The following is a 26,048-nucleotide window of genomic DNA, read 5'->3' as shown; positions in this document are numbered from 1 at the left end:
CATTACAAGGTAACTTTTCATTATTCTACATGTAACTATCAATATAACATTTATCCGACATACTTCAAGTACTTATCTAAGTACCAACCAAGTCCTGAAATTATAACCAGAGTCTTCTGGAGGGAGACCATGACACCTGTGTATAGATCTATACAAGACTGACAATCCCGCACCTTAACTGTTGGTTACAGTTAGGCCGACAGGCCTAGGGTGAAAATTGTCGTACCAATTGCGACGCCTAAAAAACGTCGTGTTCAGGCCATCTTAGGTCATCAAGCATGGTTATGATAACTCACAGCTTGGTATTGAACAATACGATTAGTGTATGAATAAGTAAACAACTTCACATAGTTTTATTTAATAATAAAACTATAATACAATATTTTATAAATACAGCTGGTAAATCCAGGCACTTATAATTACATAGTTTCATACAAGTACAAATGTAGATTTCCATTCCAGTACAGAGAAAACATACTTTTCATGGTTTTAGGTGAGTTAAAACAAGATTTATCTATCTCAGAGTACTATAACATTCATACATTTTGATTTCAAGATATTATAATAGAAAATATAGGATTTTCTAGGAAAACATACTTACATTTACAAGAAACAAATAATATATTTCAATTCCAAACATGCTTATGAACTCACCAACTTAATTCTTGACACTCTTTTCAAAACAACTTGTATTTCTAGGAAATCAGTAGACAGGTACATCCACGAGTTTTTGAGAAGATGGAGCTTCATAGACTCATGTCTTTTAACTTTTGATATACATTTTGGTGTCATATATGCAATGACTTGAACACATATGTAAAAACTTATATTTTACCAATACATGGTTGTTTTACTTTGATTACTATTATGCAATTGTTGTGATATTGTACATGACGTCCTCTGCCCTTGAACGTTTCTTCCGTTTCGGTTTGGGGGTGTGACACTTAGAGACTGCTTCCCATATACTTAATCTAGTCCAAAAAAAGAAGTTTGCCAAAACACCTCACGAGATATGGACAAGGAAGGTTCCCACGTTAGCACATATCAAGGTTTGGGGTTGTGAAGCGTTCGTTAGACGAGAGACTCACGACAAGCTTGAACCTCGAAGTGAGCGATGTATTTTCATCAGTTACCCACAAAAGTCCTTTGGATACTTGTTCTACAGACCTAGTGAGAACGTGATCCGACTCAATAAAATTATACTACTACCAAAAAGGAACCCCTTGCTATGGTTTATGCTTTTGATAAATTCTGCCCTTACTTAGTTTTATCTAAAACTATCATGTTTACTGACCATTCTGCCTTTAAGTAAAGTTTTGATAAACAGAATGCCAAACCAAGATTGATATGATAGGTCCTACTTTGAAAAGAGTTTGACATAGAAATAAGGGATAAAAAGGGAATGGATAATGTGGTGGTCGATCAGTTATCGAGACTAGAAAACCCGGGATTGAAAGAGTTAAAAGACAACAACATAGGAGATGACTTTCCTGAAGAATATTTGATGGTAATAGCAGGAGAGGTGTCATAGTATGCATATATAGCCAACTACTTGGCTAGTAATTATCTTCCAAAAGGACTGACTCAACAACAAAAGAAGAAACTATTTTCAGAAGTCAAGTATTACTTTTAGGATGAGCCATACCTCTTTAGAAGTTGTGTGGATTGAATGATAAGAAAATGTGTGTTCGGGAAAGAAAGTTTAGAAATCTTGAAACATTTCCATAACGAGTCCACCGGAGGACTTCACGGATCACAATACATGACAAAGAAGGTCTTTGATGTCGAAATATTACTACACCTAATTTTACCTACTATCTGCTAGCTATTCGGCTAAAGACAGTGCACCTTTTCGCAAATATTATACGCATAAACAGTGGGGTATCCATCATAGGGAATGATTTTAATTAACTAATCTATCAACTAAAATTAATTCTAAGAAAAGCAAAAGTAAATTGGGGGTTTATCCGATTTTCAAGTTCAGACAAACTTATTCACTCAACTATCAAATTCAATAAATGACTAAAAACACTTATATTTAATTTGAATCCATTTCTCCTCAATGGTTAGCTACTAATTATGGATAATTCATGTTGGTTACCAATTATTATATTATTAGTAACTTAAGTCCAAATATACTAATGTTTAACTAATTCATTAAGAACTATGCATGGTCACACATAGTTTAACACATAATCAATTATGAATTATGAATGAAACCATGTAAGATTGATTAAACAAACGCAATTATGTTCATAATCTATGTTCTCCAGCACAACTAAATTTAATTACCTTAATTACTACTTATCTAAGATTTTATCGATCCTAGCTCTAGAAATTCAATGGTCACTAAATTACTAGGTGTCAAGTGTATGTAAATTAATAATCACTAAGCTATACAGAACATGACTTCAAGCAATTTAAGTATCAAGTATTTGCATGCTAGGTATTAACAATCAAACACAAGAATTTAACCAACAAGTAAAATCCATAACTAATAAACTAATCAATGAGTTGAAGTTTCATCTAGCTAATCAGAAGTAGCAAGATTCAGCTAATCATGGCTAAATTCAAACACACAAACTCAATAAATAAGAATATGTATAAATGTACCGACTTAAAGTAATATTTATGATATTTTATCACTTCTTTTTCCTTGGATGCTTCACACTTGAATTCTATGACTTATATTCCTTCAAAATTCGTCTTCTATACCCTTCATTCTCCAGAAGTCATCTCAAATTCGTAAGCACCAGGGATTTATATGGCTTGTTTTGGAAATTACACTGTATACGTCGTGAGATAGGGAATCTCACGTCGTGAACTTAGTCATAATCCATATCGAACATGGATTCTATCCTCTGAATGTTTATCTTCTACAATGTTGTTACTCACATCGTGAGAGGTTATATCTCACGTCGTGAGGTCATCTTTTAGCTAAAATATTCATCTGTTAAGCTTGAATCCTCCAAAGTTCTGAACCTTGTCGCTTTTGGTCCTTTTTCTTCAAGAATGCTCATTTTAGGTGCGAATTACAAACAAATCTGATAAGTACCACATATCTTTGCAAATCACCAGAATATTAATAAAAAGGTATTAAAATATTGCCCAAAATTTGTATAAATATGGCAATATCAAATACCCCACACTTATCTTTTGCTTACCCTCAAGTAAAACTAGTTAAATTGAAGTCAAACTCTCATTACCAACATTACATAAGACAATCCATTTTGAACTCAACCATTATATCAACACTGCAATGCACATATTTGTGTCTATAATCCTAACAACTTCCCAATCCTAAATACTTACAATCCTTATGAACCTTCACCCCTTAGCTTATACGACACTCATTTCTGCAACTCTCTGAATCAATACTCAGAAATCTTTCTTAACCTCAAGGTATTTTTCGTTAAGCTACACAAGATAACATAATCTAGAAAAATTACAAATTTAGATACCATAATGGAGCTCTTGGAATTCTTCACTTCTTTGAATAATTGATCTTTGATTTCTTTGACTTCACCACATTCTTGTTTGATTTTTTTGGTATCTTCAACTTTTGATTTTCTTCAGAATTTTTGATATTTGGCTCTTCATACTTTGATAGCTCCAAAAAATCTTTCAACTTTTTTGTAATTTCTCTCTCTCTCTCTCTCTCTCTCTCTCTCTCTCTCCCTCTCTATAATATAACTCACTTTTTTCGCTCAAATCCTACATGCCTAGGCAAGGGAGCTTAACTTCAATCTTTATTAGTTAGAGGTATTAGTCTAATTGCAATGACTACATAAGCTCTCCTGGATAAATTTCAGGTACAAGCTGCAAAACTTATTATGCTACTATAAACTACCAGATTCCCTTTCATATCTCATGACTTTTCACTAATGCGTGGGAAGCTACAAATATACTATAACATATGTTGGCTCGGCTAAACATTTGAGCTCGCATTCGATCATCCCATGCAACACTAGCAACTTAAGTTTAAATTATCACTAGATTCAATTTTTAGATTATTATTTCAAATCTATTAGATTTTTTTTTAAATTTTTCTAGCAATTTTCTTTTTTGCTCCCTACCCCACACTTATTTCATACAATGCCCTCATTGTATGCATAAAATAATTTAAAAGCAATAAAAGGGAGAAAAAGGAACAGACTCCCTTGGGGTAGTAGTGGCGAGATCGATTTCCGTACGGCGAGATCAATTTCTGTATGTGTGTGGAAAACTTAGAACATCTTGAATATGAGCATGGAACTCGGATCTTCAGAGAGAAATAAATGTGTCGGCAAAATGTGAATCCAAGACTTGAATCTCCAATAAATGTGGTGCATATAGTCTTGAAATCATATCATTCATCATATGACAACCACTCTATCTTTCGCTTTCTTTAATCTTAATCATATTTATCTCCACTTGAGTAACAAACTTGAGCCTTCTTATTCCCGTTCTCGTCCAAGTGGCAAATGTGGACCATTGCATCTTTCACAACCAACTTGCATAACATGTATGGATTGGTCCATCTTCATCATCATTTGGTCCATAGTATTTAGCATAGCTAAAACAACTGCCATATCTTCAGAAGTGCCACTCCTAATTCCTTTAGCTCTATCATGTCGAGGATTGTGATATTCACGCGAGTGCTTAGAAAACTCTTCAATTAATTCCTTGATTTCAACAAAAAATTTCTTTGTTAAAGGTTGTTGAGAATCAAGGAGTTGCCTTGTCATCACATTTACCCCATTGTAGAAAATTGATACATCTTGTTGCTCATTTAAATCATTTTGGGGACAATTTCTTATCAATCCTTTGTAGCGTTCCCATGCCTCGTAGAGTGACTCACCCAGTTGTTGCTCAAAGTTTATGTTGTCTTTCTTGAGTTTAGCAACTTTAGAAGGTGGGAAAAATGTTCAAGGAATTGTTCATGCATTTTCCCCCAAGTAGTAATTTCACCAGGTGGTAGTGCCTTCAACCAATCTTTAGCAGCTCCCTTAAAGGTAAGAGGAAGCATTCTCAAAAGCACCGTCTCTCTTGGAACATTCAGGATGTTGAAGTAATTAGATATGTCATTGAATTCATCAAGGTGCTTGTAGGCATCCTCATGATCTTTCTCGGAAAATGGGACTTCCTTAAGCGAGGAAAGAATATGTCCCTTCAGCTCAAAGGTTGTGGTGGCAGGAATTATAGGTTGCACGAGACCCGAACCGGTGTCCTCTCAGATTCTCTTCTTGTATGCTTCCATAGACATGTCAGCAATGTTTGCCATCTCGTTTTTCAGATCGGAAGACGAGGGCCTTGCGTGACAAGGTGGTGTCTTTGGTCAAGGTTCAGTGGCAACATCAAAAGAGTTCCAAATGGACATGGGAACCCAACATAGAGATGCGGGAGCGTTACCTTGAGTTATTCACATTAGCAAACTTCGAGGATGAAGTCCAGTTCAAGTGGGGGAGAAATTTAACATCCGTATATTTAGGTATTTACATTTTAACCCCTTAGAATGAGAATTAATTACAATTTCACCCTTAATATGAGAATTGATTGCAAATTGGTCCATAATGGCATTTTCATAATTATTAGGAAAATATCGCTAACATTGGGCATTCCCTCAGGAACTCTGGGCATTCGTACCAAAATCCCAAACACCAATATTTAGGGTTTGGACCATATTTAAACTTCCTTAAGTCCTAAGCCTCCATTCCTTCAGTAGCCTCTAGCTACAACTTTAATCTTTGCTAACCCTAATCCATTTGAGAACTTTTTGAACCTTAGAGTGTGTTTTGGTAATCTTGAAGGAGGGAGAAAGGAGAGAATATCATCTTGGAGGAGTGGAACACTTTGGATCTACAAAAACAACATCATTTGACACATTTTGATGGTAAAAAGCTCTGAACTTGATGAAGCATTGATTACATCTTTTTTAGCCATGAAATTATGTTCTTTTGGTCCCATAAGCATTGTATTATGAGTATAGATTACTCTAATCCATATAAGCTGTCCTTTCAGGAGCATCTAGATTCATAAAAATGTGATCTTCATGAGTTACAATGTCTTAATGGGTTAAGTAGTTATAGTTTTTGTGTTTGGGCACTTAATGGAAATGCAAGAGCATAAAGATGGAAACTTTATGGTTAAGGATGTTATCTTAAGGCTAGATCTGGAATACGGGCAAATAAGCTTAAGGATTAAGATCTTAATAAGAAGGAAAAAGACATAGTTATGAACGTTGGGCATTCGTGGTGAGTAATCGCATTTCTAGTCAAACTCGTGTATGCTAAGCATACAAGGTGAGTACACTAGATGTAATCAGCTGTGTTGACCAGGTTTGACCAAGTTTGACCTAAGGGTATTTTGGGTATTTTGAGTTATATTTGAGATTGGTCACTATCTCATGAATAGGTGATAGTGAGAGGCGATATTCGGAGCAGAGTCCTAATCATTTATTTGTTTAGAATGAGGTGAGTTTTCTTTGCTATACTTCTTGTTCGAAGGCACCAAGTCCGGCCCATTGGATTATTATCATGATATATAATGATTGATGATATATTGAGTATGTAGTAGATCTACGTGATTGTACAATGTCTGCTGATGTCCGTTAGCCTAGTAGATTTGTAGGACTACATGTGATTTCTGTCTATATAATTATATGTATGCTGAATATTCTTGTTATCTGTAATATGTTGACATGTTATATTGGGGTTGAGACTATTACTTTGTTCTGTCAATCAAAAAATCACGACAATCTAACCGGGAGGTTGTGGGCTAGGGTATTCCAACCAGGAGGTTGTGGGCCAAGGTAATCCAACAGGGAGGTAGTGGACCTAGTACGTGACATACATGGTAATCCAACCAGGAGGTTGTGGGACAGGGTAAGCCAAGCGGGAGTTTGTGGACTCATCATGCAAGATTGTATATGTTATATGTTGTGTGGTGGTACTTTAAGGGAACACACTAAACTTGGGCTTACACTTTCAGTTTATTATTTTAGGTACTTCAAATAACCATGGCAAGGCAAAGGAATGATCGTGCACATCCTTAACTTTTTATGTTATTTGGATTTTGGGATACTCTGATTATTAAAATACACTTTTGACACAATGGTTATTGTAACGCCTGCATATTCGGGTTAGTCAATTTAGAGATAATAAGCATTAAAGATGACTTTTTGATAGAAGATTATTTAGAATAAATAGCCTTAACCAGAGTACAATATATGTCACAAGGATTATGTACATATAAAGAATGTTGAAATCCGACATATAACGAAGAATTTATGACCCGTCAAAGTTTTGCGACAAAACCAGTATGGCTCCGCGTATCGTAAAAAGAAAATTTTTGAAAAATAATTTTTAGCCATAGCGATCTAAACAAAAGACATAGTTTATGTTAAACCGAGAGCGTGTATATAGAGAACATTCAAATCTTACTTCATTTGAGGAAGTTATGAAAATTTTCTAAGATTTTGCATAGCAGTATACAACCTGGAAGTCAAATTTTAGATCGTTTAATTTTTAGACGAGACAACCTAAACGATAATCGAAGATCTCGTTAATAGGATCTCAACGATATAAAGACAGTCGAAAACGGACGTCAGATGACAAAGTTATGAATTTTTAACGGACTTTAAATGTCTAAGCATGTTAAAATATAACATTAAAAATAAATTTAAAATCATCTGACGGAGTCTATATAAAAATTGTGGATCCCGTCAATACCTACGCATGGATATAAAGAACATAAAAAACAAAGCTCGTATGTGAAAGTTAAGGATTTTAGAAGATAATTAGTTTTTAGAGTAATCAACGAGTGACACGTGGCATGATCTGAGCCACTGCTTCTTCCCCACGCCATGCCACCATAAGGAGACACGTGGCCAATGAACGCCTAGCATTTATCTTGCATTCGACATATTCACAACCTATAAATAGAAGGGGAAAATCACTCCATTCTTCACACCTTTCCCATACATTCTCTTCCAAACACCCTCAAGCCCTCTAAGCATTTCCCTAGCACCTCCTAGGTGTTTGTAGCGAGTCCCAGAGCGCCAGAAGACACCGAGAAAAAGAGCCTTCAGCTCAGAAGTTATGTCCGCGCAGAGCCCAGTTCCTCACTAAACCCCATTGTAAGTGAGTTATGCTTACCATAATTTAAGTGTAACTTATGTTTATGTTCATTATCGTTATTACGAACCTATAAAAAAGATTTATTAGTGATTCCAAGTCATTATACTGATTGGTCTACTTACATGGATGGTGTCTAGGTTGTGATTAAGTTAGGTGTTTAAAGTGGGATTTCCAAACAGCGTACTTTGTATACCAAACGAACCCTACCTCCAATATGATCCTACCTACTTTTTCCTTACCTGATAGATCATGAAAGTAGACTTTGAGTTAATGATAAATCTAGACTAATAATTAGTTGCAATAAATAATAGATTAAAATGTAGTGATGATACTAGGTTTCATCAAAGGAAAAGATAGTTACAAGAAGTGAAACATTGTCCGAGTCTCGAGTCGTCACTTTATCAAGTGATTGCATAGTCCCTTTCATGAACATGATTTTAATACAAGTATTAAATATATGTTTATGTTTGAAATATTCGTTATTGCCTAAAATATAGGTTAAGAGCATATCTGATAATATATGATGATTTAGGATAGATAATAAACCTAAATCAATTAAGATGAATATGGGTAATATGTTTTGATGAGTACGCGTGAGATATACACGGAGGGTAGAACTTTAAAATTTCATTGATCCGTGAGAATATATTAGACATAGTCATTCATCCTTAGTCCGAGAGTATGGAAAGGGCATGGTCATTTGTCATTAATCCGAGAGCATGGATTAGATATAGTCATTCGTCCCTAGTCTGAGAGTACGGAGTGGGAATATTCATTTGTCATTGATCCGAGATCAAGGATTAGAGATACCAGATCCGAAATTATGGATTAGGTAAGTCTATTAATTTTAGAGCCTAGAGTATGGATCGTGTCGTTGTGAGGATCGACGGGGTGCGGTAAAATTTCTTATATAAGGTGAAATTATATAGTGCGAGTTCTTATATATATATATATATATATATATATATATATATATATATATATATATATATATATATATATATATATATTATAACATTGTGTGATTGAAATCCCTACGAACTCATTAGGTTTCCCAACCTGACCCACTCAGTTTATTGTATCATATCTATATGAAAGATACATTATCCTGAGAGATTCTAGTTTAATTACTGTAGGGCTTGTAATATTTTATTATGATTATGTTTCTTTATTGACGATGGCATCCCAATGTCTTAGTATAAATAAAATACATTTCTTTGGAAATGATGTGGTAATATAATTATCATGTTTTCTGGGAACAAATTCCGAAATACTACTTTTCAAAAAGCATTCTCTATTTTTTTAAATAATCACAAACGATTCGGTATTTTCTGGCCATGAAATTGGGGATGTCATAGTTGGTATTAGATCATTAGTTTAAGCAAACTAGGAATTTTTGGAAATGTTTAGACTTAAACTTAGAATGATAAGCAATGATTGTGAGATGAGTGTCTTCTAGATTTAGGAAGTATATGCCTGAATACACACGAGCACTAGCTTATTTAGGGAAGGTGCCTGAATTGCTTTTATTTGCTAAATGATTTATGCTATAAAATGCCTTATATGCTTTATGATTCTATCCTTTGATCAGATCTATGGCCTATTTCCGACCAGATCTGGAAATTTTATGTGCTAAGGTTTCTAAATGTTTAATGACGATATTAGAACTTGCATATAACTTTTTAGAGTAATAAGGAGGATTATGTGTCTTAACCTTCTCTATCTTAAATTTCTCGTCTCGAATAACTATTACAGTTCGTACCAGACTGAGCAAATAGTGGAAATAAGAAAGCCGATGAAAGTGAATGATACCTATCAGAAGATACCATAAGTGAGGTATCTTGACTTTAGAAGGCATCTAATAAATAATACATCTAGTATAGGAGAAGTACACTTTCGATTAGTAGAAAGAAATATTTTTGGTACAATCCAGGAAGGTATCCCATCATCTGGAATTGTCACCGCCAAGCGAGTTGAAGCAAATTTGATGATTGAAGATACGCAAGGAAGAAGTCCCAGTGGAGTCTAGGGAAAATTTTATAATTCTTTGGACACATTGGTATGTGTTAAAAATTGTTTTTGTGATAATAGTTTGGTGAACTGAGAGGAGATACTAGGGACGAGTATGACTAGGTGTGAAAGGTAGTTGAGGCCTATACTATCGGAAGCACAGGACTTACACTTGGATCAGGGAAAGTGACAAGGTTAACAAGGCATTGTTAATTGATTTTATTTTGTTCATATCTGTCCTTATCATCGTTTTGGTAATGACTAAGAAGATGTTTGATATTTTGACCCTAGTGATCATATCAAATCGAGTCCGACTAAGATAAGTATGTTACATGGTTCGAAGAACCACGTTCGATGTAACATCTGACTTAAGCCAAAAGATTGAAGTGAAAGATAATCGAAGCGATCAACAGAAGTATCACAATCCTTGTTAAAGTAAGAAGCTTGTAGCTAGAAGTGCTACATTCTAGAATGTGATTATAAAACATTAGAACATAAAGGAAGCTATATTACATTTTGGAATTTGGATCTAAAAGACATGAGTCTAAGCATTGCATCATACGATGAGAGGTCATTAGAACATGACCCATCGGTCTGTTACGATGTTAGAAGTAAAGAACTTCTCTTAAGTTATGTCTATTTAAGAAAAAGAAAAATCTATAAGAAAGATCGAGTTTGTAACTCAAATTTCATGATTGAAAGTCCAACATAGTACGAAGCGTGGGTGCAAGATTGAGCACCGCCAACAGTTAAGAATCCACGAGTTCGATACTCATTTAAAAAGAAATAAGAGTTATAGTTATTACCTAGGATGAAGAGATAACGTATGGAGTTAATATACAAGCCATGTCTCTTTGATGATTCCGGGATGTAATCATCTTAATGGGGATATTACTTGTAAAGACCGTAGATTCGGGCTGATCAATTTAGAGATAATAAGCGTTAAAAATGACTTTTTGATAGAGGGTTATTTAGAATAAATAATCTTAACCAAAGCATAGTATATCTCATGAGGATTCTGTACATATAAAGAATGAAAAAGTTCCGACTTATAACGAAGAAGTTATGACCTGTTGAAGTTTTGCAACAAAACTGGCACAGCTTCGCGTATCGTAAAAAGTAAATTTCTAATAAAATAATTTTAGGCTTAGCGATCTACACGAAAGTCGTAGTATATGCTAAACCGAGAGCGTGCATATAGAGAATGTCCAAATCTGACTTCACTTAAGGAAGTTATGAATTTTATAAGATTTTGAATAGTAGTGTACAACCTGGAAATTGAATTTTAGATCGATCGATTTTAGCCTACACAACCTAAACGAGAAGTGAAGATCTCATTCAAAGGAGCTCAACGATATAAAGAAAGTCGAAAACGGACATCGGATGACAAATTTATGAATTTTTAACAGACTTTAACTATCTAAGCCTGTTAAAATATAACTTTAAAAATTAATTCAAAATTAGCCAACAAATTCAAAAGTTAAGGATTTTAGAAGACAATTAGTTTTTAGAGTAACCAGCGAGTGAAACGTGGCGTGATCTGAGCCACTGCTGCTTCCCCACGCCTCGCCACCAGATGGTGACACGTGGCCAACAAACGCCTAATATTTATCTAGGGAATGCCCCACATTCAACATATTCACAGCCTATATATAGAAGGCGCAAATAACTCCATTCTTCACACCTTTCTCACCCATTCTCTCCCAAACACCCCCAAACTCTCTAAAAGTTTCCCTAGCACCTCCTAGGTGTTTGTAGCGAGTTTCAGAGCTCCAAAAGGCATCGAGAAGATTATCTTTCAACTTAGAAGTTCTGCCCATGCAGAGCCCGGTTCCTCGCTAAACCCCCTTGTAAGTGAGTTCTGCTTACCATACTTTAAGTATAACTTATGTTTAAGTTCATTATCGTTATTATGAACCTATAAAAAAGATTTATTAGTGATTCCAAGTCATTATACTGATTGATATACTTACGGGGATGAACCTATAAAAGAATCGTCTTTCTAGTCGTGAAATTGGAGATGTCACAGTTGGTATCAAAGCATTAGTTTAAGCGAATTAGGAATTCTAGGAAATTTTTAGACTTAAACTTAGAATGCTATGTGATGATTGTGAGATGAGTGTCTTCTATATTTAGGAAGTATATGCCTGAATAGACACGAGCACTAGCTTATTTAGGGAAGATGCCTGAATTGCTTTTATGTGCTAAACGATTTATGCTATAAAATGCCTTATATGCTTTATGATGCTATCGTTTGATCAGATCTATGGCTTATTTCCGACCACATTTGGAAATTTTATATGCGCAGGTTTTTAAATGTTTAATGATGGTATTAGAACTGGCATGTTACTTTTCAGAGTAATAAGGAGGCTTACGCGTCTAAACCTTCTCTATCTTAAATTTCTCGTCTTGAATATCTATTACGGTGTATAGAACGTCATGATAATAACTCGTACCAAACTGAGCTAATAGTGGAAATAAGAAAGTTGATGATAGTGAATGGTACCTATCGGAAGATACCGTAAGAGAGGTATCTTTCCTTTAGAATGCGTCTAATAAATAATACTTCTAGTATTGGAGAATTACACTTTCGATTAGCAGAAAGAAAGATTTTTGGTACAATCCATAAAGTTATCCCATCATCTGGCATTTCTACCACCAAGCGGCAAGCGAGTTGAAGCAGAATTGATGATTGAAGATACGCATGGAAGAAGTCGTAGTAGAGTCTACATAAAATTTTATGATTGTTTAGACACATTGGTATGTGTTAGAAATTGTTTTTGTGATAATGACTTGGTGAACTGAGAGGCAATACTTCGGATGAGTATGAGTAGGTGTGAAAGGTAGTATAGGCCTATACTACTGGAAGCACAGGACTCACGCTTGGATCAAGGAACATTAAAAGGTTAAGAAGGCACTAGTAATTAATTTTGTTTTGTTCATATCTGTCGTTATCATCGTTTCGGAAATGAATAAGAAGATGATTGATATCCGACCCTAGTGATCATATCAAATCGAGTCCGACTAATATAAGTATGTTACATCGTTCGAAGAACCAAGTTTGATGTAACATCCGACTTAATCCAAAAGATTGAAGTGAAAGATAATCGAAGCGATCAATTGAAGTATCGTGATCCTTGTGCACACAGAGAATGTCCAAATCCGACTTAATTTAAGGAAGTTATGAATTCTATAAGATTTTGCATAGTAGTATACAATCCAGAAATTTAATTTTAGATCGATTGATTTAGCCAACACAACCTAAAAGAGAATCGATGATCTCATTAATAGGAGTTCAACGATATAAAGAAAGTCGAAAACGGACAACGGATGACCAAGTTATGAATTTTTAATGGACATTAACTATCTAAGCCTATTAAAATATACCTTTAAAAATATATATTCAAAACTAGCTGACGGAGTCTAAGTGAAGGTTGTAGATCCCGTCGAAACCTACGCATGGATATAAAAAATGTGAAAAAGGGAGCTCGTATGCAAAAGTTACAGATTTTACAAGATAATTAGTTTTTGGAGTAACCAGTGAGTGACACATGGCGCGATCTAAGCGACCGCTTCTTATCCCCGCCTTGCCACCAAATGGTGACACATGGCCAACGAATACCCAACGTTTAGCTAGGGAACGCCCCGCATTCAACATATTCAAAGCCTATAAATAGTAGGCATAAATCCCTCTATTCTTCACACCTTTCTCACCCATTCTCTCCCAAGCACCCCGAAACCGTCTAAGCCTTTCCCTAGAACCTCCTAGGTGTTAGTAGCGAGTCTTGTACCGCCAGAAGGCCCCAAGAAAAAGTGTTTTTGGCTCAGAAGTTCTGCCTGCACAGAGCCCGGTTCCACGCTAAACCCCCTTGTAAGTGAGTTATGCTTACCATACATTAAGTATAAGTTATTTTTAAATTCATTATCTTTATTATGAATCTATAAACAAGATTTATCGGTATTTCCAAGTCATTATATTGATTGATCTACTTACAGGGATGATGTCTATGCTGTGATTTAGTGAGGTGTTTATAGTGGAATATCCAAATAGTATACTTCGTATACCAAACGGACCCTACCTCCAATATGATCCTACCAAGTTGTTCCTTACTTGATAGATCATGAAAGTAGACTTTCCGTTAATGATGAATCTAGACTAATAACTAGTTTCAATAAATATTAGACTAAAACGTAGTGATAATAATACTAGGTTTCATCAAAAGGAAAAGAGAGTTGCAAGAAGCGAAACAATGTCCGAGTTTCGAGTCGTCACTTTATCAAGGGAGTGTATTGTCCCATTGATGAACATGATTTTAATACAAGTATTAAATATATGTTTATGTGTGAAATATTTGATATTGCCTAAAATACATGTTAAGAGCATATCTGATAATATATGATGATTTAGGATATAGAATAAACCTAAATTAATTAAGATTGACTATCGGGTAGTATATTCTTATGAGTACGGGTGATATATACTTGGAGGGTAGAACTTTCAAATTTTCATTGATCCGAGAGCATGGATTAGACATAGTCATTCATCCCTAGTCTGAGAGTATGGAGAGGGCATAGTCATTTGTCATTAATCTGAAAGCAGAGATAGTTATTCATCCCCAATCAAGAGTTTGGAGTGAGCATAGTCATTTGTCATTGACTTGAGAGAATGGATTAAACATACCTTATCCGGGAGTATGGATTAGTTGAACCTGTTAATTTTAGATCCGAGAGTAAGGATCGTGTCGTTTTGAGGATCGATGAGATGGGGTAAAATTTCTTATATGAGGTGAAATTGTATATTGCGAGTTATATATATATATATATATATATATATATATATATATATATATATATATATATAATGATATAACATTGTGGGATTGAAATCCCTATGTACTTACCAGGTTTCCTAACCTGTCCTACTTAGTTTATTGTATCATAGGTGGCTATATGAAAGATAGATTTTAGTGAGAGATTCAAGGAATATTAGGCCGCTAATTTAATTACTCCATGGCTAATAAGATTTCTCTTATGCTTATGTTTCTGTATTGATGATAACATCCAAATGTTTTAATATAAATAAAATACATTTTTCGAAAATGAATTGATAATATCATTATCATGTTTTCTGGGAACAAATTCTGCAATACTACTTTTCAAATAGGTTACTCTGATTTTTAAATAAGCATAAATGAATTGGTCTTTTCTGGCCGTGAAATTGGGGATGTCACAGTTTTGTAAACAATTATGGTTTTTGGTTGTTTTTGAAAAGTTAAAATGTATTGTGATTTTTGGGGTGTAACATGGAGGCTGATGAAAGGTAGAAGATATAAAGTTAAGGATGTTTAAATAGGGTCCAAACCCTAAATATTAGGGTTTGGGACTTATGCACGTATGCCCAACGTACCAATTTGGACATGCAGCATACTCAAGGCCTGCCTAAAATTACGAAAATGTAACGACGAGATTTTTAAAACAAAATTTTCATTTTTCAACAACCAAATTTAGAAAAAACATTCTCAAAAGTATTCAACAATAGTTATCAAAATATAACATTTCCCAAGATCACATGAAATCGAATCCTTTCTCTAATGTGTACGGGTCACGCCGACGCCTTCCCACGGTCCTCGCTAGTACCTGAGACACAAAACACAACAACTGTAAGCATAAAGCTTAGTGAGTTCCCCAAAATACCACATACAACACATACGCCACTCAAGGCGACTGTACGACCCTCCGGTCGATGTGTCTCAGCGGAACCCTCCAGTCCCATAGTTCGTTGGGCCCTCCGGCCCGGTCTAAATCGTTGGACCCTCTGGTCCGGTCTGTATCGTTGGACCTTCCGGTCCGGTCTACACAATCATATAGCATACAAATATCACATAGCACATAGATTCACATAATCTCCTACATAACACATAAGACCCTCCGGTCCGCATAATACCACTCTAGGTAACGTATAGTGAGAAGACTCACCTCGTGTAGCTCGGTAACTCGTAAATCTCGAAAATCTCGGACTCCGTGGGATAAGACCTAGCCTCCACCTAATCATATGAAATAAGTACTCGACATCAACACATTTTCCCAAGGCTAGACCATCCCTTCTCTTAATACTCTTATGAGGGTAAAAGACCATTTTACCCCTCACATGGCTCAAATACCCTAAAATTGACCAAACCCTAAAAGTCAACAAAAGTCAACCCTTTGGGTTACGCTGCACGTACCAAACATGTACGCTAAGCGTAACCGATGTCTTTAGAGGATCGAGGTGCGCCACCCCCTACGTTGCGCGTACTGGAATTACGCCCGGCGTAATACCCAGTTTCAGTCCTTCAGCTCTTGGGGTCTTAAACAGTTAAGACCCACGCCCAACTTTTAGATCTGACCATTTCTAAGCCTCTTAAACCATAAAGTCGATGACTTTAAGCCCTTGCATGGCTTAATAAGTCACTAGCACCCAAAACATTTCATTCTCTAACCCTAGAAAGCATAGAACTCAAGCATGACGTCATATCAACGACCAAGATGGGAACTTTATGGATCTATACCACAAATACTACTGAAAAGGGACAAATCTTGGACCATGGAGCACATTACACTCATAAAGTCTCCACCTTTGGGGTTTTTAACCCTAGAAATGGCCCATGCAACAACAACCAAAAAGAAGAGGAAAGTTTTGAACTTTATACCTCTAAATGCAGCTCCTTTCTCTGTAGATCTCAGATCTAAACTTGCACTTCAAGCTTTTAGTCTCCACAAGCTCCTTTCTTCCTTCTTCAATAACACACCAATGCACTATAAGCTCCAAGAGTACACACACTCACTAAGGACGATGGAAGGCTCTCTCTTAGGGTTTTACTTACATATATGGAGGCCGAGAAATGAGCCTTAACATCCTTTAAATAGTGCACAAGTCTTATTAGGGTTTTGCATCTGGGTCAGGTACGTGCAGCGTACCCCTCTGGTACTCCCAGCGTACTCACTTGCAAGGCTTCCTCCACTCAACGACCAATCACGACCAATTGACAAAGAATATGGGTTGAATAAATGTACCTGAAACTCGGGGTGTTACAATTCTCCCCCACTAGAACCAAACTTTGCCCCCGAAGTCTCATTCCACGAACAACTCTGGATGTTGCCCTCGCATCTCCGACTCTGACTCCCAAGTCATCTCGGACCCCTTCCGATGTTGCCACCGAACCAGAACTAGAGGTATCTCCTTGTTTCTCAGAATCTTGATCTTCCGATCCAAGATTGTGATTGGCTTCTCAGCATAATTTAGACTCACGTCCACCTGGATATCCTCCAATGGAACCACTGCCGACTCGTCGGCAATACACTTTCGCAGCTGCGACACATGGAATGTGTCATGAATCTGACCCAACTCCGCAGGTAACTCCAAACGGTAGGCTACCATGCCTACCCTCGCGATCACCCTGAAAGGACCAATATATCGGGGCCCCAACTTGCCCCTATTTCTGAATCGAATCACTCCTTTCCAAGGAGAACCTTCAGGAGCACAAAGTCGCCGACCTGAAACTCGAGCTCGGACCGGTGTCTGTCCGCATAACTCTTCTGACGACTTTGAGCGGTCAACAACCTCTGTCTGACCTGCTGAATCTGCTCTGTCATCTGAAGCACGATCTCAGTACTACCCATCACACGCTACCCTACTTCTCCCAAACAAATGGGGGTCTGACACCTCCTCCCATACAACAGCTCAAAGGGCGGCATACCAATGCTCGAATGATGGTTGTTGTTGTAGTAAAACTCCGCCAAGGGAAAATACGTGTCCCAACTCCCGCCGAAATCCAACACACATGCTCGGAGCATGTCCTCGAGCGTCTGAATTATCCACTCACTTTGCCCGTCAGTCTGTGGGTGGTATGCGGTACTAAAATGCATTTTCGTACCCAATTCCTCATGAAAATTCTTCCAGAATTTGGAAGTGAAACGTACATCTCGATCTGAGACAATTGAGATTGGCACTCCATGCCGCGATACCACCTCTCTCACGTACATCTCTACCAACCTCTCCGTGGAAGAGCTCTCACTGATAGCCAGGAAGTGAGCGCTCTTCGTCAACCTGTCCACAATCACCCAAATTGCTTCGACACCCCTCAAAGTCCTCAGCAATTTGGTGATGAAATCCATGATAATCTGTTCCCATTTCCACTCGGGAATCTCAAACGGCTGCAACTTACCATGTGGAGGCTGGTGCTTGGCCTTAACCCTGCGACAGGTCAAGCATCTCTCTACAAACCATGTGACATCCCTTTTCATACAGGGCCACCAATACTCCCTTTTCAGGTCCAAATACATCTTAGTGGCCCCGTGATGGATTGAGAACTTCGATCGATGAGCCTCTTCCATCAAAATTGTATGTGTTCCGCCCACCGACGGTACCCATATCCGACCCTGAAATGTCATAAGCCCCCGACTATCGGTAACGAATTCCGATACTAGCCCGACAACTCGTTCTCTCTTCTGGCTTCCTGGCCTTACGACCTCAGCCTGGGCCCCACGAATAGCATCCAACACTGGGGTCATCATTGTCAATCTCAAGAAAAACATCTCGCATCGAAGCGCCCTCCTCCCTACGGCTCAGTGCATCGGCTACAACATTAGCCTTGCCTGGGTGGTACATTATCTCACAGTCATAATCCTTGACCACATCCAACCACCTCCTATGGCGCATATTCAGGTTGGGCTGATCCATCAAATACTTCAAGCTCTTGTGGTCCGTGTATATCGTACACCGAACCCCATACAGATAATGTCGCCAGATCTTGAGGGCGAACACTACCGCTCCCAATTCTAGATCATGAGTGGGATACCTCGACTCATGAGGCTTAAGCTGCCTTGATGCATATTCTATCACATGCCCCCTCTGCATAAGCACCGCTCCCAATCTGGATATCGATGGATCACAATATACCACAAAATCCTCCATCCCTTCCGGAAGGGCCAATACTGGGGCTTCGCATAATTTATGGCGAAGTGTCTCGAACGAGGTCTGCTGCTCCGGACCCCAAGAAAATGCAGCACCCTTCCGGGTCAACTTGGTGAGTGGTACGACGATCTTGGAGAAATCCTTAATAAATCTCCGATAATAGCCGGCCAAACCCAGAAAGCTCCTGATCTCGGTGGGTGATCTCGGCACCTCCCACCTCATGACCGCCTCAATCTTGGCCAGATCGACCAATATCCCATTCTGGTTGACGAGATGCCCCAAAAACTGAACCTCCCGTAATCAGAACTCACATTTGGAGAACTTGGCATAAAGCCTCTCTGATCTCAGAACTCCGAGGATCTCCCTCAAACGCTCCCCATGCTATTCTTTGGATCTCGAATACACCAATATGTCGTCGATGAACACCATCACTGAGCGATCCAACATCGGTCTGCACACTCTGTTCATGAGATCCATGAACACCGCCGATGCGTTGGTGAGTCTGAAAGGCATCACCACAAACTCGTAATGCCCAAAACGAGTCTGGAATGTTGTCTTCTGGGCGTCCTCTTCTCGCACCCTCACCTGATGATACCCAGACCTCAAATCGATCTTTGAGAACCAAGATGCTCCCTGCAACTGATCAAACAAATCGTCGATCCTCGGCAATGGGTAACGGTTCTTGACCGTTAGCTTGTTCAACTCCCGGTAATCAATACACATCCGGTGTGAACCATCCTTCTTCTTGACAAAAAGGATAGGCGCCCCCCATGGCGAACTGCTTGGCCGAATAAACACCTTCCCCAGCAGCTCCTGGAGCTCCGAGGATAACTCCTGCATCTCTGGAGGCGCAAGGCAATAAGGCGCCTTGGCGATAGGCGCAGCTCCCGGAACCAAATCGATACTGAACTCTACCTGCCTCTCTAGAGGCACACCCAGCAGCTCCTCTGGAAACACATCCGGAAACTCGCGCACGATCGGGACCTCATCAACTGACTTTAGTCTCTCTGAATCAACCCTCGCATCCATCACATATGCCACAAATCCCCTACAGCCCTGCTGTAGACTCTGTCTCGCCCCGACGGCCGAACAAAATGCTGACCCAACATGTGTACCCTCGCCGTACACCGTAAGAACTCCCCCACCAGGGTCTCGAATAGTCACCAATTAACACTCGCAGTCTATCACAGCTCCATATCGGCTCAACCAATGCATACTCTCTATAACACACACATCCCTCATCGCAATCGGAACCAGATCTATCGGAAACACCACACCGAAGATCTCAAGGACACATCCTCGAATCACATCTGAAGCATACATTGCTCACTCATCAGCTATGGAAACTCGCAGAGGTCAATCCAACGCCTCTCGCCGGATACTAATGTGCTAACTAAATGCTACGGACACAAACGACCGACTTGCACCCGAGTCAAATAGTACCAAAGCAGGCACATAACTCACAAGAAAAGTACCTACGCACATCATCCTATAAGCATAATAACTCGACTCAAATAAAAGATGAATATAGAATACATACCAGCCACAACATCGGGCGTCGCGCGGACCTCCTCCGCAGTCAACTGGAATGCTCTCCCACGAGCCTTCGGTGCCTCGGCCTTCACCGGCCGAACCTCAGTAGCCCTAGTAGCAGGCGCAGATCCCTGAAGTAGCTGAGGGCACTCAGCCTTCCGATGGCCAGTCTGGTTGCAATGAAAGCAAACCGAAAATCCCTTGGGGCAATCCCTCGCGATATGCCCCTCCTTCCTGCACTTGTAACATACTCCAGCCCTGCACTACCCCTTGTGACTCTTGCCGCACTTCCCACAAGTGCGGCCCTTCACGCCCCCAGATCTCGAATCAGCGGGCTTAGCCCACTTGGCTGCCGGCTGAGACTGAGCCGGCCGCCGATCCATCCTCTGTGACTCGGCCTCCTCCCTGGCCTGAGTCTCCAATTCGATCTCCCTATTCTGGGCATTTTCCTGGAGCTCAACAAATGTCCGGTAATTCGAGTTCGCCACGAACTCCCAAATATCTCTCCACAGAACACTTAGATACCGGCTCATGCGAGCCTACTCAGTAGACACCTGCTCAGGGCAAAACATCGCCCTCTCGTGAAACTTCCTGGTAATGACTGTAACAGAATCGGTACCCTGCTTGGGGGTCAAGAACTCCTGAATCAACCGTTCCCTCTCCACTGGGGGAACATACTCGTCTCTGAACATGGCGGTGAAACTCTCCCAGGTCACCTCAGAAATCTCTGCCAGAGTGAAGCTTGCCGTCACGAATTTCCACCAATCCTTCACTCCCAAGCGGAGCTGGTTTAGAGCGAACCACACCCTCAAGTGTTCTGGACAAGAACACGTATAGAAACATCCCTCGATGTCAGAGATCCATCTCATCGCAACAATCGGTTCCTACGTCCCATCGAACTCTGGTGGCTTCATGTTGCTGAACTCCAGAAACAACAACGAGTCACCTCCCTGAGGTCTGGCAGCAGCAACAGCAGCAGTAGCTGCAGCAGCCGCAGCCTCAGTCACCGCTGCATACCGCTCATCAAATGTCTCAATCAGTGTGGTCTTGATGTCCCCGAACATCTTTGGAATCTCACCCCGGATGACAGCTGCCACCTCCTCATGAATCAATCGACGGATCTCCTCATCACTGACCCCACTGCTCTTAGGTGTGTGTCGTGTCCCAACCATGATGCCTTTGAAATACAACATAAAAGTATCAGAGACTCGATCGAGCATACTCGCACTCGATAACGCAACCCTACTCGTTCTCCAATACCCAAAGGATTCTTACTTGGGCTGCTTACTGATCCGGTATCTTTAGTAGTACGGGCCCTATACTACTAACCACGCCACATCAACATTCAACCCAAGTCCTCCTCCTTGGATCCCGGATCGCAAGTACTCTACTCTCTCTATGCATTGGCAACCCTCCGATAGACCTCTCATGAGCTCCTAACTGCTACCTACTCGCTCTCCAGGCATCTTATAGCAGCATAAATCTCCTAGGCTAAGGCATCACAAATCAGGCCACTTTAGTCCTAATATGAATACCTAGCCTACTCTAGCATGCATAACATAACATAGCATATCTTATAACCCATACAACACATACGCCACTCAAGGCTACTGTACGACCCTCCGGTCGATGTGTCTCGGCAGAACCCTCCAGTCCCATAGTTCGTTGGGCCCTCCGGCCTGGTCTAAATCGTTGGACCCTCTGGTCTGGTCTGTATCGTTGGACCTTCCGGTCCGGTCTACACAGTCATATACCATACAAATATCACATAGTACATAGATTCACATAATCTCCTACATAACACATAAGACCCTCCGGTCCGCATAACACCACTCTAGGTAACGTATAGTGAGAAGACTCACCTCGTGTAGCTCGGTAACTCGGAAATCTCGGACTCCGTGGGATAAGATCTAGCCTCCGCCTAATCATATCAAATATGTACTCGACATCAACACATTTTCCCAAGGCTAGACCATCCATTCTCTTAATACTCTCATGAGAGTAAAAGACCATTTTACCCCTCACATGGCTCAAATACCCTAAAGTTAACCAAACCCTAAAAGTCAACAAAAGTCAACCCTTTGGGTTACGATGCGCGTACCAAACATGTACGTTGGGCGTAAACGATGTCTTCAGAGGATCGGGGTGCGCCACCCCCATACACTGCGCGTACTGGAATTACGCTCGGCGTAATTCCCAGTTTCAGTTCTTCAGCTCTTGGTGTCTTAAACAGTTAAGACCCACGTCCAACTTTTAGATCTGACCATTTCTATGCCTCTTAAACCATAAAGTCGATGACTTTAGTCCCTTGCATGGCTGAATAAGTCACTAGCACCCAAACCATTTCATTCTCTAACCCTAGAAAGCATAGAAATCAAGCATGACCTCTTATCAACGACCAAGATAGGAACTTTATGGATCTATACCACAAATACTACTGAAAAGGGACAGATCTCGGACCATGGAGCACCTTACACTCATAAAGTCTCCACCTCTGGGGCTTTTAACCCTAGAAATGGCACATACAACAACTACCAAAAAGAAGAGGAAAGTTTTGAACTTTATACCTCTAAATGCAGCTCCTTTCTCTGTAGATCTCAGATCCAAACTTGCACTTCAAGCTTTTAGTCTCCACAAGCTCCTTTCTTCCTTCTTTAATAACACACCAAGGCACTATAAGCTTCAAGAACACACACACTCACTAAGGACGATGGAAGGCTCTCTCTTAGGGTTTTACTCATAGATATGGAGGCTAAGAAATGAGCCTTAGCATCCTTTAAATAGTGCACAAGTCTTATTAGGGTTTTGCATCTGGTCCGGGTACGCCCGGCGTAACTATGGGTATGCCCAGCGTACCTAGTGACTCCGCGTCCAAAATAAGCGCATGAGTACGCGCAACGTACCCCTCTGGTACGTCCAGCGTACTCACTTGCATGGCTTCCTCCACTCAAGGACCAATCACGACCAATTGACAAAGAATAAGGGTGGAATAAATGTACCGGAAACTCGGGGTGTTACAGAAAATGCCATTGTTGGCCAATTTTGCAATTAATTCACCAAGGACTAAAATGCAATAAATTCTCATACTTAGGGTTTAAAATGGAAATACCTCAATATCAATATGTTACATATGCGTTCAACGAAGTTTACCTAAGAGGGTGTCCATTTAGGGATGAGTGGATGAAGCGATTCTAATACTTTTTTGAGAAGCAGTTGTTGTGGAAACAAACTTATCCCTTTTTGCTATTGAGACACTTCCTTCGTGATGAGGCGAAAAATGTATTTAGGTTGATCTAACCCGACGGGAGGTCTTTTATTGCCCTAGACTATTGAGAGTCGGTAGTGTTCAATAGGATATGCCTTTTGGGTGTATGAAAGAGAATGGTTGAATCTTTTTGTTTCTTGTCTTTCTTCTTCTTCTTCTTCTTCTTCTTCTTCTTCTTCTTCTTCTTCTTCTTTGATATGTGGTTTCCTTGTGGAGGAGTTTTTTCGACTTCGGACCTGGAGGCTTTCTGGATAGTTTTTGTTGAGGATGGGGTAGGACGTTCCGGTACTGGTTCATCCGGAAAAAAAATCCTTTTCATTTAACGAGTTTGAAACTGAAGGGTTTTGAGCATTCTAACACTCCTAATGTGTACATGCAACCCTACATACTTTGGATCCATGTTTTCTCTATGATACATGCATACATTCAATATTCCAAAGCATCATCCTAACTAGCATACAATGGAGTATAAACAACATGAAATACAAGTTAGATGACATTCCTTTTAGTGTAGTTGAAGCCTTGGACCTTTAAGAACTTAGTGCCCCAAGTGTTGCACCTCAAATGGAATCGCATAACACCACCAAAAATGGAGGAACCTGAGAAGATGTCACTTGCACTCATCAAATCGGCTTTCCATCTTGTGTTTCCACTAGTCACTCCTTACTTCCAATTTCATTAGCTAGAGGGGTTCTTATATAGTGTGGCAAACTAGGGTTACACCACGTAAACCCTAATAACTTTCCATATCCCTCATGCTCCATGGGTTAAAACCTCCATGGAGTATCCATGGGTTACCAGTTACCACATGGATTTAGCCCTACATGAAGAACTATTGATCATAAGCCCATTTTATAAGAATGAATGATTTACCAAATCAACCCCCTATATTTAATTAGTCTCTTTTGATCACAAAATTAATTTCAAATTAATTCTTGATCAGTACTAATTAAATAATATGATTTCATATTAATATATTAGAACTTATAATATATTAACAAACAATAAATAAACTCTTCTCAATTATCCATCCTTCAGATTGTTTCGGTGGCATGCAACCTAAATGGACCATCCTACTCTCGGGTCAAGTACATACCAACAATAGTTATGGGCTTAGACACCTAATCCAACAGTCTCCCACTTGGATAAGTCTAATAGCTATTACTGCAAGCATGACTCCATCCTGACTAGCCATCGTAGCTTTTAAAAGCCATTGTCGAACTCTGACCTAGTCAATGGCGCGTCCATTAGATAAGGGATCATATATTCCTCCAATTTAGATATCATATGGACTGATACATGGATTATAATCATTCTCTCTGTCCATCGGTTGTTTCTGGATTCCCGATTTATGACGAGTGACTAGTTGAACAAATCAAATCAGTCTAGGCTTGGCCAAGCACTTAGGGGCGTCATCACTAAATCATTGAGGGGCCCACATATATCACTTTTATCCACATGGGGTAAAAGGAATGGATAAATTTCTATCCAAATGCTTGCTCATACTTACTCATCAAATTACACACAACGATATGTTTTATAACACCAAGTTACTGGTGCGTTTACCTATGTCAATGTGCAACTGACTCGTAACTACAACTCACACATCTCCATTTCAAGAATATAAGATATTATCATCTCACAATCACTCGTGATAAAATCCATGAAGTGATTCAGATGAGCGTGGGTTGAATCCAATACTCGAATTTTATTCCAAGAGTACTCACGCACATTGCATCCACTTTGTCCTAGACAAACTACAAACCCATTCATGACAATCTTGCCTCAATACCTACTTCCAAAGTATGATCGACTATGGATGGTTTGAATAACCTAGTTATTCGGGAAGTCAAAACATGGAAAGTGAAACACAAGAATAATACTAATCCTATATAGCCCCAATGATTTTGAGTCACATTGATTACTCATTATTCATTTTATAATGTTTCAAATAATCAACTTAATACTTGAATTAAAACAATAGTTATGTTATGCTCCAAGCATGCATACAATGTTTGTCTAAACAATAGCTATGCCATGCTTCAAGCATGCACACTATGTTTGTGTATGGTCCTTACTTTGTGAACTAGATCGATTGAAAAACATTTCAATGATGCTCATTTCACAATTCCAAATCCTTATTGCAAGTGTGAATTCCAAATTCTTGTCA

General features: G+C 39.1%; 1 non-coding gene and 1 pseudogene across 1 annotated transcript; both read left to right on the top strand.

Moving 5' to 3' along the window:
• The first annotated feature begins 1,402 nt into the window (after positions 1 to 1,402).
• LOC145099613 (ras-related protein RAB1BV-like) overlaps positions 1,403 to 26,048 on the top strand; it is a 48,104-nt pseudogene continuing 23,458 nt past the window's right edge.
• Positions 4,774 to 4,880, top strand: LOC145103624 (small nucleolar RNA R71). The gene has a single exon (XR_013706705.1). It is a non-coding gene; the product is annotated as a small nucleolar RNA R71 (small nucleolar RNA).

The sequence above is a fragment of the Lactuca serriola genome, chromosome 4 (genome assembly GCF_051521515.1).
Source record: "Lactuca serriola cultivar US96UC23 chromosome 4, Lser_US96UC23_V15, whole genome shotgun sequence".
Taxonomy (NCBI): domain Eukaryota; kingdom Viridiplantae; phylum Streptophyta; class Magnoliopsida; order Asterales; family Asteraceae; genus Lactuca; species Lactuca serriola.
Note: the sequence above shows the minus strand (reverse complement) of the source record. Positions and strands in the feature narration are given on the sequence as shown.